The sequence below is a fragment of the Octodon degus genome, unplaced genomic scaffold, assembly GCF_000260255.1.
Source record: "Octodon degus isolate 3935 unplaced genomic scaffold, OctDeg1.0 scaffold00104, whole genome shotgun sequence".
Taxonomy (NCBI): Eukaryota; Metazoa; Chordata; class Mammalia; order Rodentia; family Octodontidae; genus Octodon; species Octodon degus.
The window spans coordinates 3,713,271-3,718,806 of record NW_004524680.1 but is presented as its reverse complement, the minus strand read 5'-3'; the positions used below and the strand labels follow the sequence as shown (position 1 = coordinate 3,718,806).

The window sequence follows — 5,536 nt, the reverse complement described above, 5'->3', positions numbered from 1 at the left end:
AAAACAGAAGGATCATGAGTCTGATCTGTGTAGTGAGATCCTGTACTTTTAAAATACATTTTAAAAAATTATGTTGTTGACTGTTAACAGAATTTTTTTTCTTTTAGGCACTTATACCTTCCAAAAAAATTGTCATTAATATATAAACATCTCATTCTAGGGCCAGCCAAATATCTCAGCGAATTAAAGTGCCTGGAAGCAGGCGCAGAGGCTAGGGGTTCTATCCCCGGGCCTGCCATGCTGAGATGGCAATTGAGACCAGGCATGGTAGTGCGTTCCTGTAATCCCAGCTCTTGGGAGGATGTAAACAGGCTGATCACTATGAGTCCAATGTAGCAGGGAAACCCTAAACACCCTGTGGATCCTTCTCTAAAAAAGTCTCATTCTCTCAAAAATTCTACAACTATGCAGCTGTTTGTTCCTTTGTTTGCATAGGAAATGACCATAATACAAAAATAAGAGAGAAAAAGAAGCAAAACAGCAACCAATTTATGCTTTTTATGTGGGTCTATTTCCATGTATAAACATTTTAAGCCTTACAAAATTATTTACACCATTTGTTACCTATTTACACATTTTAAAGCAACTTTTCTAACAAACAAAACTGTAATTTATCAAGTTTTGAAAATTGTTTTCTAAAATAATCTTGCTATATTACCATAAAATCAATAAAGATAAACAATATTTTAAAAATAAAATAAAATTTTCATTTCAGCGAAGATTGCTTTTGGCACTTTACTTATGATTCTACCCTTTGGCTAACAGCATCAGCATGACATAACTAGTTTATATTACAGCACTTGTTCCTGTAAGTCCCCTACATACCATGGATGCTTAAAAGCAGACACTGAGTATTAAAAATAATAGATTAAACTGTACTGTAATTTAGGTCAAATTACTGTGTCTTGCTGTATATTACAAGCAAAATCCACATAAACTGTCATTGAACCAACAGTACTGCACAGGCGAATATCTCAGTATATGAAGACTGCATCCTAAATTCAGCACTGCCGTATATCAAACTATGTAAATCCTTCCTTTTAAGAATGATACTGGGACCGGGCAGATGGCTCAGTAGAATAAGTGCTTGCCTGGCAAGCACAAGGGCCTGAGTTCAATCCCTGGTTCCACCAAAATACATAAATAAATAAATAAAAAATGATACTGCTTAGCTTATTGTAAGAGGTTTTACATTTGTATGTTGTAACCATCTTTAAGCTTTTCAGTTTACAATTCATATAAAAGTCTTGCATTTAAAGTAATCCTATTTTATTGGTGCATCAAATTTGCTCTTTAAAGTTCATTTGAATGATTATTCCTTCCCCATAAAGAAATGAATTTTGATAAAGTTGAGCAGTATCTCACCACAAATTCTAACTGTAAATGTGTTCATGATTATTTTCAGAAGCAGTATGATTTTCCCCCAAAAGAATCCTTAAAAACTAGAATAAGTGCTTGCCTGGCAAGCACAGGGTCTTGAGTTCAATCACTGATACTGGAAAAAAAAAAAAGAATCCTTAAAACCCTCTAATAAACCTATAAAGCTGATTTGCATATTTGCAAAATTTCAAATAGCCAATATAGGCAACTCATATATATTTAAAAAGAAGAAACATATTCGTTCAGTGAGAACTGCCCCATACGCTGAGTACCTATGGAATTGCCTCCCACTGACAGAGCCTAAGGTGAGTCAAGGAAGTCGTGACCCTCACATTCCCCCAGGACAGTCTGGGCCCCTGGGGAGCAGCCCCTGCCCCCACGCCCTCATCTAGGGGCAGCTGGCATGAGGGGACATCTAAAGCCACATACAAGACAGCCAGCATTCCAGATTCTTAAAAGGACTGAACATTTTGGTATTGATACAATGTATTCCCTGTTTTCTCAGGTATACAAAATATACATTTCCAGTTTCATCTTCCTCTTTCCTGGAGGCAGTGGCGGGGCTGCTCAGTTCTGGTGCCTCTTCATATGTAGTGCCAGGTGGTCCAAGCGTGAGGAGCTGCAGTTGCCCACGGTGCACTGGAAGGGCTTGGCACCTGTGTGCTTGTGGTAGTGGCACGTGAGCTCGTTGAAGCATGGAGTGCCAGTCACAGCCTTCCCTCATGCACTTGTAGGGCTTCTTGCCAGTATGAATCCTCAGGTGAGCTTTTAAATGAGACGACTTTGATAAACTTTTGTGCAACCAGGATAATTGCAGTACTGGATGCAGTGCTTTTCCAAATCCCAGTTACTCCTTCTATTGTATCGGACAGGCTGGATGTTGGGCAAGATCACAGGCGGTGTGGCAGCGACATTTGGATTGTGGATCACCATGCAGTTTAGAAGCAACTGTAGCAACATAGGATGAAAGAGGGGTTAGATTCTGGAGCATCTTTCCTTGCCCATAGGGACTTCCAGGCTCTGAGCTTGGTGGAGGGGTGAGCAATGGCCTGCTGCTGGAGGAGGAACTGACTCGGCATGGTGTACGCACAGGGGGACAGACCCTGGAGGGGCTTCACCACAGTCTGGGGGACAGTGGTGATGTGTGTGTTAAGGCCTGTCATGGCGACCGACATGGAAACATAAAGGGTGTCCATGACCTGTGTGTGGCCTGTCTAGATTTGGTGTTCAGGAGCTGGTACAGGTGGCCCTGCTGGGGAGGGACTGAGAAGTGAAGATCTGGTGTAGGAAGTTCTTGTTTGATGAAAATGTTAACCTCTGGAGCTGCGGACTGGTGGGAGCTGAATGTACTGGTGAATTCGGGGAGGGCCTGGTTTGGGGCCGGAGGAGGAGGAGGATGGGGGCAGTCATTTCATTCTGGTGGCTGAAAACAGTAGCAGATTCTGTCTTGATGTGTGTCACACATGGTCTCTGGGATTTGTACAGGCCAGTTCTCAGGTGAGTGATGTCAGGCAGGAAGACGTTCATGTTGATACTGACGGTAACCCTTCCCTGTCAATGAAGAACTGGTCTACCACTGAGGCACTGTCTGGTCTACACACTTTATGCTCTGGGATTATGGGACCTGGAGGAAGCTGGGGTGTCAGATGCTTCTCCATTTCACATCTCGTTTGGACCAGCTTCTCTGGGACAGCTGCGGGCTGCGGGGCGCGTGGTGGTGCTGGTGCTTCAGTTCCTCACTGGGGAAGAGTGCTGCATCGTGGGGACGGGATTGCCACACCTAGCACAAGCTGGAGCTGCGCAAACACACGCTAGTCCTGCGCAATCAGTAGCTGGGGCGATAAACCCAGGTGGGCGCTCAAGCTCAGCACCTGCATGGCCATGGAGACCCTGAGGGGCGCGGCTCTGGGTGGGCTGCCCTGGGCGGGCTTGCTCTCTGCCTGACACAAGCTGGCTGAGGCCAGCGAGTTGGGAGTTGGGCTGCAGGGAGAGGCGGGAGACTCCAAGAAGACCCCTTGACCAGCAGCTGGCAGTCTTTGAACGCGTGGGCCAAAAGCCAGAGCTCTTCGCTTTACCGCGCATCATTGCCCGGGTGCTCTGGGGACCACTTTCTCCCGCCCCACCCCAGCATGCTCTCGGCCTCACCAGAGCCTGCACTCCTCCATGCTGACCTCTGCGAGAGTACTTGCCCCACCTTAATAGAACTTTTTACTCTTTCTGGTACAGAGCATTTAACCTAGGGCCCTATATATTTAACTTTGAGATGGAATTATTAAAGTGTTTGGGCTGGGCTTAAATTTATCCTTCTGCCTCAGACTCTCAGAGTGCTGGAATTACAGGCATGCACCACCATAACCAGCTTTAGGGGATTTTTTTTTTTAAAATGTATTTGGTACAGGGTCTCACTATGCAGCTCCAACTTGTAGTGATCCTCCTATTCGGCCTCCCCAGCGCTGAGATTACAGATGTGGCCACCATGCCCAGTCCTGATGACCAGCTTAGCATGCCCAGGGGTGTGGCCCACAGGGCATGTGGTGCAAGGGATTAAATCCTCATTCCTGCTCTTGCCTAAGCAGACACTTAGTCCACTGAGCTATCTCACCAGCCCAGGATTTTTTATTTAGTTTCCAGATTCCTCGTAGGTGTTCATGCTTAAATCATGAACCAGATGAGCGGGCTGTTGCTGTGTTCTGGGCCTCTAGCTTGATCTGTAGTTTCTGGAAGTGCTCTATTCTTAAACTAACTCCTGGGTTCAACTGATCTTTCTGCCTCAGCATCCCAATTAACTGAAAACACACATACTTGCCTCTATCAGCTGACTTTTTTTTTTTTTTTTTTGTGGAACCGGGGATTGAACTCAGACCCTTGTGTTTGCCAGGCAAGCACTTATTCTACTGAGCCATCTCTCTGGCCCCTATCAGCGGACTCTTCTCTGATACATAATTATAGGAATGAACTGAAGGGCCCACATAGTACATCTTTTTCCAGGGCATTTTGTCCACTTATCACATGGTGAAGTGTCTGTGGCCTGGACCCACTTTAGCCTGAGCTAAGGTCCTAGGCTCTACAGACTACCCTAAGGGGTACATATCAAGGTTAAGGGTGGTTAGCTAATAAATTGTGGCCCTGAAGGTTCTGTTTAAAGTGGGGTGGTATTTGCAGTTTCCTGCTTTGGATGAATCCACAGCCAGGTAAGTGAACACCTTTACTGGAAGGAAAGAAGCTAATCCAAACACATAAAAATCACCTTTTAATGAAAAGAAATCCATTTATTGAAATAGGAACATAAAAAACTGGCAAGTTGTATAAGTCACGTTTCCATTGCTGGGGTAAAATACCTGAACCCACATGTCAAATAAAGAAAAGATTTATTTTTAACTCACAGCTTTAGACATTTTAGTTCATTTTGGCTGGCTCTGGGAGAGAAATATCATGCCAGAGGCAGGATGAAGGAACACTGCCCACCAGGTGGCCCTCAGGAAGCACAGCGCCTGGATAAGCCCAAGAAAGACATGTCCTTCAAAGCCATGACTCCAGGGACCTTCTGAATCCAAGGAGTAACCACATGGCAAAATTTCCTTCTTTGATGACAGTAGCAACTCACAATCCAAACCCCTCTAGGAGTCCTGAATCAAATCAAGATAAGAATAGTCAGAGCAACCTACATATCAGCATCACATGCTGAGGAAAAAAGGAAAAACAAACTTCCCTCCACGTGCAGCAGTTGAACAACATAGGACCTGGAAGTGGATAAGGGAAAACACAAGATTGAACAAGCAAACACAAAGCAAGAATGAAGCAAAACAAAAACCTCTGAAAATTAAAAGCAAAAAGAGGGGAGGCTTTTAGAGAAAGTGCAATGAACAAACAGAACAGACTGAACAGGGAGAGATGAGCACACAAAACAAGCAGGCTACAAAAAGGAAAAGAACACATAAAATCCGCCAAATATAAAGAAAAAGAGTCAAATATAAAATAATGAAGACAATAAACAAAAGATGAATAATTTTCTAAAAAAAAAAAGGTGAATAATCTTCTGAAAGCTCACTCAAGGCACAGAGAGACACAAATCTTAGGACAAAGACAGAAATAAGAGTCCAGTTTCAGGGTCTTCAGTAGTCCTCTGCAACAATTGCATGTAGGTGAGGTTCTCGTG

General features: G+C 44.1%; 1 pseudogene; it reads right to left on the bottom strand.

The window, feature by feature from the left end:
* Positions 1-1,947: 1,947 nt before the first annotated feature.
* LOC101583295 lies at positions 1,948-3,263 on the bottom strand (annotated as a pseudogene).
* Positions 3,264-5,536: the final 2,273 nt, after the last annotated feature.